The sequence below is a fragment of the Misgurnus anguillicaudatus genome, chromosome 16, assembly GCF_027580225.2.
Source record: "Misgurnus anguillicaudatus chromosome 16, ASM2758022v2, whole genome shotgun sequence".
NCBI lineage: Eukaryota > Metazoa > Chordata > Actinopteri > Cypriniformes > Cobitidae > Misgurnus > Misgurnus anguillicaudatus.
This window is the reverse complement of record NC_073352.2, coordinates 34,261,295-34,273,927: the sequence shown is the minus strand read 5'-3', so window position 1 is coordinate 34,273,927 and position 12,633 is coordinate 34,261,295. Positions and strand designations below refer to the sequence as shown.

Sequence of the window (12,633 nt, the reverse complement as noted above, 5' to 3'; positions counted from 1 at the left end):
AGTTTGGCCAAAAATGATATTTAACCCATGATTCACTCACCCCAAAGCTGTCCGAGATGAATATGTCCATCATTTTTCAGATGAGCACATTTTCAAAAATGTCATATCTTCCAGCTGCTTAAACAGTAAAGTTCAAGCTGTTTTAAACCTATTTTTATATCATTTACTTAACAGGATTTAGAAAGTAATAAATCATTAAATACTTTTTTGGAGTAATTTGTAGAGTAATCAAATTACATGATTGAATATTTAATTAATAACTAGTAACTTTTTTGAGTAATTTACCCAACACTGATTGTAGCAAGGGTTTGTTTGCTACATGCTTTCTTATATTTGTTTCTGCATACAATCTGTTATAGGACTTTGATGTTACAATCTTATAAAGATATCACGCTGTGAGCAGGATTCGAACCTGCGCGGGGAAACCCCATTGGATTTCGAGTCCAACGCCTTAACCTCTCGGCCATCACAGCTGTTTTCCTTTCTGAGACGCATGTTAAAGGTACATTGTGTAACATTGTCTTGACAGACGTGCAATATAATCTACACGACTATAATCAGTGGTGTGGAGTCTTTATAGAGTCTTTAACCTGCACTGAAGAGTCTTCAATAACTCGTTCATCAGAGATGTTCAGAGATCCTAATACAGCAGTAAGAAGAAGCTCATGGTCAAGTTCATACAAAAGGATCTTCATCTCGGCATTCACAGAACAACATCATGAGATCCATCAAGAGCGACAAGGATCATATACTTCTGTTATCACCTCTCCTTCAGTAGTTCGTCTGTTTCAACATCAGTGATGAGTGGGACCAAACTACAAACATCAGATGTTCACCATGTAACAATCTTACAATGATACCACGCTGTGAGCAGGATTCGAACCTGCGCGGGTAAACCCCATTGGATTTCGAGTCCAACGCCTTAACCTCTCGGCCATCACAGCTGATGTATCATATATCACTGATGTGATCACAAAGAAAGGGATTGTAGTCTAGTTGTAGACTTATATATGAAATGCTTTTTTACTTCTTATTTATCTTATACAGATAATGATATAGAAGAGATTTTGTCCATTTAGACATCTAGTAGTTTTACATGAAGAACAGGCACAATTTTAGTGGAAAATTCACAATACCTTATAATGATTCATACATTACGCAAACCTGTACAAATTTCTTGTTTTAACCTCAATACAAAATAAACATATTTTAATAGGAAAAAATAACGAGTGAGTCAATAGTGCTCCAAAACTGTTTGGTCACAAATATTTCTCAAAACATCTTCCAAAGAAATGTAAGTTTAGGACAACATGTGAGGTAAACAACACAAAATTTTCATTTTGAGGTGAACTTTTCCTTTAAGTTACTGAAGATGAAGTACTCCGCGCAGATTAAATAATTGAAATCAGTTGAGAAATGTAAACTTTATTGTGTTTTATATGCAGCCTGTCTGGTTCACTTGTATGCAAAACAACATCGGGAGATTCAAGAGCATCAAGGATCATATGGACTGCGTCCAAAACCCAAGGCAGATGACTTCTTGCCTCGCTGCCTTATGAAGCAAAGACTGCGTTGGCATGAAGGCACATTCAGACAGCCTTCATAGGCAGTGTAATGAAATTGTGTTTGAAATATAAACAGAGAACGCCTTTGTGTTAACTAATCACATATTTGAAAACTACCAATTTCTGGCTAGAAATGCAATCAAAAGGTGTCAGGAAGTAAAGCAAAAAAGCTGTGATGGCCGAGAGGTTAAGGCGTTGGACTCGAAATCCAATGGGGTTTCCCCGCGCAGGTTCGAATCCTGCTCGCAGCGTGCCATCATTATAAGATTGTTACATGATAAACATGTGATGTTTGTAGTTTGGTCCCACAGATCACAATGATGTAGAAACAGATAAATTACTGAAGTAAAGGTGATAACAGAAGTTCATATGATTCTTGATGCTCTTGAATGTCATGATGTTGTTCTGCATACAAGTGAACAGGGCAGTCTTACTTTCTCTCCATAAAAAGCAGAATAAAGTTTACATTTCTCAACTGAAATCAATTATCTAATCTGTGCGGAGTACAAAAACTTTATATCTCCAGTTACTTAAAGGTGACATATCATGAAAATCTGACTTTTCCATGTTTAGGTGCTATAAATGGGTCCCCAGTGCTTCTATCAACCTAGAAAATGTGAAAAAGATCAACCCATTAACTTAGTTTTGGTAAACCATTCTCTGCAAGCATGTAAAAAATAGGTCATTAAAATATGCCCCCCCCCCATGTGATGTCATAAGGGGATCTTATAATAATAATACCGCCCCTTAATCTGCACTGTCCAATCACAGCACTGTCATTTACTGCTGAGAGAAAGAAAGAGAGAAAATAATTGACATTTCAATATGAAATATGTACTCTGGGGACACCAAAGATTTATTTAACATCTTAAAAAAGTCTTGTGAAATGTCCCCTTTAAATGATAGTTATCCTTAAATTAAATTTTGTGTTATTTACTTTCTCAAGTTGTCCTAAACTTAAATTACTTTGAAAGATATTTTTTGTGACCAAACAGTTTCGGAGCACCATTGACTTCCACATTAGTTTCTTTTGTGTCAGGGTTAGGACAACAAAAACATTTATACAGGTTTAAATAATATATGAATCATTATATATACAACTTGAGGGTTAATGATGGCAGAATTTTTATTTTTGGGTGAATTATCTTTTTAAAATCTTGACAGTATGACATATGAATCATTATAAGGTATTGCGTAATATAGAGTCTACGACTAGAGAGATAAAGTTTCAATACAATCCCTTTCTTTGTGATCACATCAGTGTGATCAGCTGTGATGGCCGAGAGGTTAAGGCGTTGGACTCGAAATCCAATGGGGTTTCCCCGCGCAGGTTCGAATCCTGCTCACAGCGTGCCATCATTATAAGATTGAATTGATGTTTGGTCCTACAGATCACAGTGGTTTAGAAATTGACAAACCGGACAGGCTTGCTTTCTCTGCATAAAAAGCAGAGATACATAAAGCTGATATTAAAAAGGTGGACTGAAAATCAGTTGATAAATGTAAGCTTTTTTTGTACTTTTTATGCAGAGAAAGTGAGCCTGCCCTGTTCACTTGTATGCAGAACAACATCATGACATTCATCAAGAGTGACAAGGATCATATGGACTTTTTTGATTGGTCTGATCACTGATCATCGTCTGAGAGTATCGTCACTACCAGCGTCAATGCTAACTGCAATATTAGTCGTAGCCGAAGGGTGTAGTGGGCAGCGCTCCGGCATCTGGTGCTTTCGCGCACGTATCCATGCCATTTTTACAACTTAGCGGGGCGTGTCGACTGATGCCACGGGTGTTTGCACAGAAACGTGTCATGTGAGAAAAAGGTAGTGGTAAACGTGATGTAAAAGTAACAGTCTAAATATTTACTTGAGTAAGAGTAAAAAAGTATTAGATCAAAAAATCAGATAAGATAAAAAAGCTACTCAAGTAGTTAGTTACTGGTTAGTTCTGATCTGATAGAGAAGAAGTGTAAAAACACTGAATTTCAGATGACTTGGCGGGCTTTCACAAACAAGTTTCATTGTTCTGCTTATATACGTGAAACCTAGTTTACAGTAAAGCAGCCTATCTCAGTCCTGCAATAGATACATGAGACGTCACATTATGCTGTTAACTTTGTTTAGTTTTGTGAGGAAATTATATGGAAATGTGCAGATGTGAACGTGTGTTGTTTCTAAAGTTTACAGGATTTGCTTACACAAGAGCGCATATGAAAAAAAAACACTCGGACAGTGTGTGAAATAGTATTATAATAAAGAAAAAAGTGCGTAGCCACCTCTCGCAATGCAAGCAGCCTCTCCAACGTTTCGCGAGACTTTCTAACAAGCCATATAAACTTTTTAATATATATATATATATATATATATATATATATATATATATATATATATATATATATATATATATATATATATATATATATTCAGTTATTATATCATTTAACAATAGCTTAGTAACGCCACCGAATGTAGCAAAGTACTGTTTATTCATTAGAAGTGTACTTGAGTAAGAGTAAAAGTACCCATCCTTAAAGTACTAGTTACCCAAAAAAATTACTGAAGTAAATGTAACGAAATAAATGTAACTCATTGCTACCCACCTCTGCTCTTGATTCTTGGGCTTTCTCATCAGCTGTGATGGCCGAGAGGTTAAGGCGTAGGACTCGAAATCCAATGGGGTTTCCCCGCGCAGGTTCAAATCCTGCTCACAGCGTGACACCATTATAAGATTGTTACATCACAGTGATGTGTACTGGCACATACAAGTGAATAGACCAGGCTTGCTTTTTCCACATAAATGGCAATAAGGTTACATGTCTCAACTGATTTCATTGATCTAAAAGTATTTTTGTGATCACATCAGTGAGATGAACCATCAATCATCCTCTTGTGAATCATGGGTTGTCTCATCAGCTGAGAAGGCAGAGAGTTTAAAGCATTAGACTCGAAATCCAATGGGTTTTCCCCCCGCAGGTTCAAATCCAGTCGACACGCTCCGCTACGTTGCAAAAATTATTTGGATGCGTGCAAGTTGTCATAAACTGCAAGGAAAGCACCGGTGTGGTGTTCCTGATCCTCAGCCTGTCAATGTTTTTTTTTACCACTAAAAGGGAGTTTGAAAACTTACAACAAAGCACAGATGACAACAGGTTTGCTCGAAACAGCGCAAACACAAAAGTAAAGCTAGGTATCTCATGAGTCAGGAAGTAAAGCAAACATTGGATTCAGATGTGCCTTGATTAATTCTTGCCTTGTCAGGCAGCATTTTAGAGATTTCGGACGCAGCCGTGGACTTTATTCAATCACGTGCAGTCACATAAGCTGTGATGGCTGAGAGGTTAAGGCGTTGGACTCGAAATCCAATGGGGTTTCCCCGCCCAGGTTCGAGTCCTGCTCACGGCGTGCTGTCATTATAAGACAGGCTACTGAAGTGAAGGTGATAACAGAAATTCATATGATCCTTGTTGCTCTTGAATCTCATGATGTTGTTCCGCATACAGTGGCGGAGTGGCAATCGGTAGAGTCGGGACTTTTCCCGGTGGGCCGGTAGTGTTTTAAGGCTGCGAGGGCTGGTCTGATAAAAGCCGTGCTTTCAGTCTTTAGTCATGCACTCCGGCCACACTAAAACCTATTTATCATGTATTTAATATGCTTCAGCGCTCAAAATGTATCTGGCCGCACCGCTTTCTCTATCAAGCCTGTCTCCCCTGGAGTTCTATCAGCCAATCAAAAAATAAAGAAAGAGGCTACACAATAGCCAATCAGAACACACAAAAACCAATAAAATAGCATAGCAACGCACACCCACAGAGGAATGGAGCTCTGAGTATCACTTTGAGCAGCACAGAGTAAGACTGATCTCCTGTTTTAATGTTACAACAAATGCAAAACTTTGACACAAACAATGACAACTTAACTGCTGTTAGAGAATGTTTCCCAGATAATCAGCATCAGTTTTTCACGAGTGTCTGTAGCTTAGCCAACAGTTTACAGCCTGTTCAATGACAACATCTGCTCAGAACACGCAAGTTAGTTTAAGCCTCGTTATATTTTCGTTATCACACGATGACTGACATTTTGTCACATAAAATATCTCTCTCCAAACAGGCTTAATCATTTTATCAGCAACTGCTTTGCAACCAAAGTAAGCTTTAGCATACCTAAAACTAGGGGACTGTTGTTGACTTTAAGATCTTTTAATAATTATTACACTTGGTATTTCATGTTGTTTTGCAGTCATTTTATTGTAATTTTAGATTTCAGCATTTGCTTACTTACAGCGAACCATTTTCTTTTTTCTTTTTTTTTTGAGCACAGAGGGCTGGTGGTCTAGGAAATTTCCCGGTAGATTTTTGGGTCCTACTCCGCCCCTGTCTGCATACAAGTGAACAGAGCAGTCTCACTTTCTCTGCATAAAAAGCAAAATAAAGTTTACATTTCTCAACCGATGTCAATGATCTAATCCAGGGATGGGCAACTTCGGTCCTGGAGGGCCGGTGTCCTGCAGAGTTTAGCTCCAACCATAATCCAGCCTCTTAATCTGCATTATCCAACCACAACACTGACATTTAGTGCAGAAAGAAAGAGAGAAAATAATTGACAGCACAGTTTCAATTTCAACATAATTTGTAATAAATTATCTATATGGTATTTTGAGCTAAAACTTTAAATATGTACAAAACCACTAGATGTCTAATTGGACAAAATCTCTTCTATATCATTATCTGTATAAGATCAATAAGAAGTGAAATAGCATTTTATATACAAGCAATCACTAATGAGTCTACAACTAGAGAGATAAAGTTTCAATACAATCTCTTTCTTTGTGATCACATCAGTGAGATTAACCATCAATCATCCTCTCTTGATTCATGGGTTTATATCAGCTGTGATGGCCGAGAGGTTAAGGCGTTGGACTCGAAATCCAATGGGGTTTCCCCGCGCAGGTTCGAATCCTGCTCACAGCGTGACATACTTATAAGATTGTTACATGATGAACATCTGATGTTTGTAGTTTGGTCCCACAGATCACAATGATGTAAAAACAGATGAACTACTGGACAAACAGGGCATGCTCACGTTCTCCGCATAAGAAACGCTGTAGATCACTTATTGGTTTGAGATAATTGTCACTACCAGCGTCAATGCTAAATGCAATATTAGCTTTACCTTTGTGCTTGGGCTGTTTCGAGCAAACCTGTTGTCATCTGTCCTTTGTTGTAAGTTTCCAAACTCCCTTTAGCGATGAAAAACATCCACAGGCTGAGAATCAAAAACACCATACCAGTGTTTTCCTTGCAGTTTTGCAACTTAGCGGAGCGCGTCGACTAAAGCCCAGAATACACTGCAGGATTTTTGCCCTCTTATAAAATCATTAACTTATCACACTGTACGACATGGATCGTTTAAACTCGGGTAGGACAGGCATGTAGACTGTACGATGATGACACGGAAGCTTCGGTGGCAGCGTCACACGTTGCGCAACATCACCAGCATGCGCTCGTGGCAGGTCGTAGCAGCAAACACACTGTGCGGTGATCATGCCGAATTTCTGACACTGTCAGAAAACTACTGTCACAGGGTGACTATGAGAGGGCGGAACCAAAAGTAGAGAAGATTGGTTCCACCTGAAGATGGTTTCCTGCTGGACCTTCTTTCACAAGACACCTTTTTACTTCCTGGTTTCCCGGGACAACGCAATCTAGGGCTCATGAGAAACAGGTGTGGATTATTTGGATGGCAACTCATGATTGGAGGAGGTGGTGAAGATGACACATAAAGAGACCTGCAAAAGCACAAGGGGAGAGTTGATTTCCGGGGCGAGCTCTGCTCCGCCTAAGGCGGACCACTATTTACACTTCCTGTAAGGCGCCAGGGGTGCCGTTGATCCGGGGAACGCTCTAAGAGCGGACGGAAAGAATGCGGGCCCAAGAGAAGCGCAGAGGGAAGAGTCGTGGCTATTTCGTACAGCAGAGCTCCACGGAAAGAGAACGGGTGCTTGGTGACTGTGTGTTTGGTTGCGGTCCGTTGGCGTTAGTGGGTTGCGCTGTTCATTGTGGATGCCACGAAGGATTAGAAGACGAAGGACTGGGTGAAGAAAGAACGCTAAGCGTGAAGTGGTTCAGCCAGTGGAGCGAGGACGGCGGTTGTTTGGCAACTGAATTTCCCAACGGATGTGAGTAACATTGTTGTTGGATGGTGTGTATTGCAAATACCAGATAACATCTGAGCTGCGCTGTAAATCATTCCGGCCCCACTGAAGGGAGAGAGACAGGCGTGGGAGAGCCGTGGAAGTCATCCTAGAAGTGCAGCATCTACGTGAGTAGTATTGTTGTTTACGTTGTATTGCAAATACACAGTATTACCCGTCTTTGTGCTGTGTGTCATTCCAGCCCCACTGAAGAGGGAGAGATCGGCGTGGGCGAGCCGTGGAAGTCTTCCTAGAAGTGCAGCATCCACGTGAGTAGTATTGCTGTTCATATTGTATTACCAATACGAAGTATTACCTGTTCTGTGCTGTATATCATTCCAGCCCCACTGAATAGAGAGAGATAGGCGTGGGCGAGCCGCGGAAGTCGTCCTAGAAGTGGAACATTCATGTGAGTAGTACTGCTGTCTATATTGTATTGCAAATACGAAGTATTTCCTGTTTTGTGCTGTATATCATTTCGGCCCCACTGAAGAGAGAGAGATAGGCGTGGGGGAGCCGCGGGAGTCATCCTAGAAGTGAAGCATCCATGTGGGTAGTGTTGCTGGTTACATTGTATTGCAAATACTAGGTTACCTGTTTTGTGCTGTATATTATTTCGGCCCCACTGAAGAGGGAGGAGAGCGTGGGTGAGCCGGGTATTATCGGGATCACCAAGAGGAGGTCCCGTGTCTCTTTTCTCTCTACTCCTTCTCATCCTCTCTTGATTCATGGGTTTATATCAGCTGTGATGGCCGAGAGGTTAAGGCGTTGGACTCGAAATCCAATGGGGTTTCCCCGCGCAGGTTCGAATCCTGCTCACAGCGTGACATACTTATAAGATTGTTACATGATGAACATCTGATGTTTGTAGTTTGGTCCCACAGATCACAATGATGTAGAAACAGATGAACTACTGGACAAACAGGGCATGCTCACGTTCTCCGCATAAGAAACACTGTAGATCACTCCCCCTCCCCCTTTGCTATGACGACCTGAGGACTGATGATGTTCTTTTAAATATTTAATTCCCCCTATTTTAATATTTAATAAAAGTTGTCAAATTTTAATACTTTGTGTGTCTGGTCATTGGGGTGGCTTTGGGACCTCCTCGAGGTGGAAACTAGGAAGGGGCGTGACCCTTCAGATATCTCGGGTCCGCCCGACCTGTGACACTTTTATAGGCTAAGGCTATCTTTGGACACAAGACCGGAAAAACTGCCATCTTTGAACCTCTCTCACTGTACGACATAGGATCACCGATGAAGAGCCACGATAACAAAAATCACGGCGATTGTTGCAGTGTATCCCGGGCTTAATGCCACAGGTTTTTGCACAGAAACACCAAAGATCAGATGTTCACCATGTAACAATCTTATAATTATGAAACGCTGTGAGCAGGATTCGAACCTGCGCGGGGAAACCCCATTGGATTTCGAGTCCAACGCCTTAACCTCTCGGCCATCACAGCTGATGTAACAATCCATGATTCACAAGAGGATGATTGATTGTTCATATCACTGATGTGATCACAAAGAAAGGCATTGTATTGAAACTTTTTCTTTTTGTTGTAGACTGTAAAGGTGATGATAGAAGCCCATGTGATCTGCCTCTGAAAGCTCGCACAACGCGCACGTCTTCCTCTGTTCCTTTCATCTATGTGCGCTAAAGGTGATGCGTAGCTGCCTCTCGCAACGCACGCAGCCTCTCCAACGTCTCGCGAGACTTTCTAACAAGCCTTATAAACATTTTAAAATATATATATATTCAGTTATTATTTCATTTAACGGTAGCTTAGTAACACCACCGAATCGAAGTAAAAGTACCCATCCTTAAATTTACTCTAAAAGTAGTATTACCCAAAAAATTTACTGAAGTAAACGTAACAAAATAAATGTAATTCATTACTACCCACCTCTGCTCTTGATTCTTAATTTGTTTCCCCATCGGATGTTTGTAGTTTGGTCCCAAAGGTCACAATGATGTAGAGGTAATAACAGAAGTCCATGCCTCAAAATTGACCACAAATGGATGTTTACTTTGTACATCGTGTTTATCAATACCTTTGTCTCATATGACACCTTTCTGTTCAAACACCAGTGGCATTAGTCGACGCGCTTCGCTAATTTGCAAAAATGGTGTGGGTGCGTGTGCGTCGTCATAAACTGCAAGGAAAACACTGGTATGGTGTTCCTGATTCTCAGCCTGTGTATGTTTTTCACCGCTTATAGGGAGTTTGGAAACTTACAACAAAGCACAGATGACAACAGGTTTGCTCGAAACAGTGCAAGCACGAAGGTAAAGATAATATTGTATCTAGCATTGACGCTGGTAGTGACGATTCTCTCAGACCAATCAGTGATCTTCAGTGTTTTCACCTCACGTTTTAGTATCAACTTAACTCGCTTGGAACCCCAACTGAGGGGGTCCTAAAACAGTTTTGGGTACTACTTTCTTTACACAGTGGAAAATCCCCAGAAGTAAACTACTATACTAGATACTATGCAATGGAAAAGCCCCATTAGACATCTAGTGGTTTTACATGAATAACAGACACAATTATAGTGGATATTACAGAATACCTTATAATGATTCATGATGACTACCATATAAAAAGCCAGATGAAGTAAAAATATCAGTTTGAGAAAAAGAGCCCGTATGATTGGTCTGAGACAAGCATAAAACATGCGAGTCTTTATAAAGTCTTTAACTGCACTAAATGTCTTCAATAACTCGTTCATCAGAGATGTTCAGAGATCCTAATAAAGCAGTGAGAAGAAGGTTATGGTCAAGTTCATACAAAAGGATCTTCATCTCAGCATTGTGGACCACCAGTCCTGCACAGAATAACATGAGATTCATCAAGAGCAGGGGTGGACATTCCTGGTCCTAGAGGGCCACTACCCGTCAAAGTTTAACTCCAACCCTAATCAAACACACCTGAAAAAGCTAACCTATGGCTGCAGAATGTCTTGGAAATGACATTCAGGTGTGTTGGAGCTAAACTTTGCAGGATAGTGGCTCTCCAGGACCAGGAATGCACATCTCCAATCAAGAGCAACAAGGATCATATTGACTTCTGTTATCAGAACTACTTCAGTAGTTCGTCCATTTACATGTCAACTGTGATGTTTAGCTCCAACCCCGATCAAACACACCTGAGCAAGCTAATCAAGGTCTTCATGATCACTAGAAAATCACAGGTGGGTGAGTTTGATCAGGGTTGGACCCAAACTCTGCAGTGCTCCGGCCCTCCAGGGTAAGATTTGGGGAACCCTACTATAACGGATTTGAACCTGCGCAGGGAAACCCCATTGGATTTCAAGTCCAACGTCTTAACCTCTCGGCCATCACAGCTGAGGTGACAACCTGTGATTCAAGAGAAGATGATTTATGATTGGTTCAGTGGTTCATGTAGGTTGTTGATTCAATCCCCATTTCCACCTGGCAAAGAAAAAGTTTCAATACAATCCCTTTCTTTGTGATCACATCAGTGAGAACAATCATCCTCTCTTGAATCATGCGTTTTCACATCAGCTGTGATGGCCGAGAGGTTAAGGCGTTGGACTCGAAATCCAATGGGGTTTCCCTGCGCAGGTTCGAATCCTGCTCACAGCGTGACATCATTATAAGATTATTACATGATGAACATCTGATATTTCGTCCCACATATAACAGTGATGTAGAAACGGACAAACAGGGCAGGCTTGCTTCTCTGCATAAAAAGCACAATGGCCCTGTCCAAAATCGTGGACTTTTGGTCTCGTGGCCTTTAAATTAAGCATGCTTGCTTAGTCTATGAGTCCATAGGGTGTCCCATCTGTCACTTTTACGAAATGAAGTGTGCTCATCAGCGCCTCCTTTGCCCCCTTGATGCGGTCTTCTGTGAAGCCCACACTGCAGCAGGCTTTGCGCATTTTACAAACCCAGAAGTCCTTGCGAAAGGTCCCAAAATGTGACTCCGGTGCACCCACGTGGACTTGCATCAAGGGTACCTAAAGTCTGCACTAGATGATGTCATCAAAGTGTGGACTCTGAGGAGGACCACAAGTCTGGAGTGTGCTATTTGGGACAGGGCCAATAAAGTTGATACTAAAACGTGAGGTGAAAACACTGTAGATCACTGACTGATCTGAGAGAATCGTCACTACCATCATCAATGCTAAATGCAATATTAGCTTTACCTTTGTGCTTGGGCTGTTGTCATCTGTCCTTTGTTGTAAGTTTCCAAACTCCCTTTTAGCGATGAAAAACATCCCCAGGCTGAGAGTCAGAAACACCATACCAGTGTTTTCCTTGCAGTTTATGGCAACACACACATGTACAGAAACGGTCATGTGAGACAGAGGTAGGTCCTGTCCCAAATGGCACACTCCGGACTTGTGGTCCTCCTCAGAGTCCACACTTTGATGACATCACGTAGTCCAGACTTTAGGGACCCTTAATGCGAGTCCACGTGGGTGCAACGGAGTCATATTTTGGGACAGACTCGAGCCTCACACCGGATATAGGTAAAGAAGTTGCCCGTCAGTGTGAGCTCCTCCCTTCCGTCGTCTGAATGGTCTGATTGCTCTTTTGCAAGGACTTCTGGGTTGATAAAGTGCGCGAAGCCTGCTGCAGTGCGGGCTTCACTGAAGACCGCATCAAGGGGGCAAAGGAGGCGCTGATGAGCACACTTCAAAGCGTAAAAATGACAGATGGGACACCCTACGGACTCGTGGACTAAGCGAGCACGTGCAATTTAAGGCCCGAGACCGGAATCCACATGAAGTGCGCCATTTGGGACAGGGCCGTAGTGACAAACATCTATTTGTGGTGGTCTAACTTTATCTGGTTCTACATCACTGTGACAGTGTGTGAAATAGTATTATAATGAGATA

The 12,633-nt window shown here is 41.3% G+C and overlaps 10 non-coding genes across 10 annotated transcripts; 7 read left to right on the top strand and 3 right to left on the bottom strand.

Annotated features, from left to right (window-relative positions):
* Window positions 1–391: 391 nt before the first annotated feature.
* Window positions 392–473, bottom strand: trnas-cga (transfer RNA serine (anticodon CGA)). The gene has a single exon. It is a non-coding gene; the product is annotated as a tRNA-Ser (tRNA).
* A 389-nt stretch (window positions 474–862) lies between these two features.
* Window positions 863–944, bottom strand: trnas-cga (transfer RNA serine (anticodon CGA)). Its single transcript has one exon. It is a non-coding gene; the product is annotated as a tRNA-Ser (tRNA).
* A 790-nt stretch (window positions 945–1,734) lies between these two features.
* trnas-cga (transfer RNA serine (anticodon CGA)) lies at window positions 1,735–1,816 on the top strand. Its single transcript has one exon. It is a non-coding gene; the product is annotated as a tRNA-Ser (tRNA).
* Window positions 1,817–2,834: 1,018 nt separating this feature from the next.
* trnas-cga (transfer RNA serine (anticodon CGA)) lies at window positions 2,835–2,916 on the top strand. Its single transcript has one exon. It is a non-coding gene; the product is annotated as a tRNA-Ser (tRNA).
* Window positions 2,917–4,197: 1,281 nt separating this feature from the next.
* On the top strand, window positions 4,198–4,279 carry trnas-cga (transfer RNA serine (anticodon CGA)). Its single transcript has one exon. It is a non-coding gene; the product is annotated as a tRNA-Ser (tRNA).
* Window positions 4,280–4,886: 607 nt separating this feature from the next.
* trnas-cga (transfer RNA serine (anticodon CGA)) lies at window positions 4,887–4,968 on the top strand. Its single transcript has one exon. It is a non-coding gene; the product is annotated as a tRNA-Ser (tRNA).
* A 1,483-nt stretch (window positions 4,969–6,451) lies between these two features.
* trnas-cga (transfer RNA serine (anticodon CGA)) lies at window positions 6,452–6,533 on the top strand. The gene has a single exon. It is a non-coding gene; the product is annotated as a tRNA-Ser (tRNA).
* A 1,965-nt stretch (window positions 6,534–8,498) lies between these two features.
* trnas-cga (transfer RNA serine (anticodon CGA)) lies at window positions 8,499–8,580 on the top strand. The gene has a single exon. It is a non-coding gene; the product is annotated as a tRNA-Ser (tRNA).
* A 562-nt stretch (window positions 8,581–9,142) lies between these two features.
* trnas-cga (transfer RNA serine (anticodon CGA)) lies at window positions 9,143–9,224 on the bottom strand. Its single transcript has one exon. It is a non-coding gene; the product is annotated as a tRNA-Ser (tRNA).
* Window positions 9,225–11,289: 2,065 nt separating this feature from the next.
* Window positions 11,290–11,371, top strand: trnas-cga (transfer RNA serine (anticodon CGA)). The gene has a single exon. It is a non-coding gene; the product is annotated as a tRNA-Ser (tRNA).
* Window positions 11,372–12,633: the final 1,262 nt, after the last annotated feature.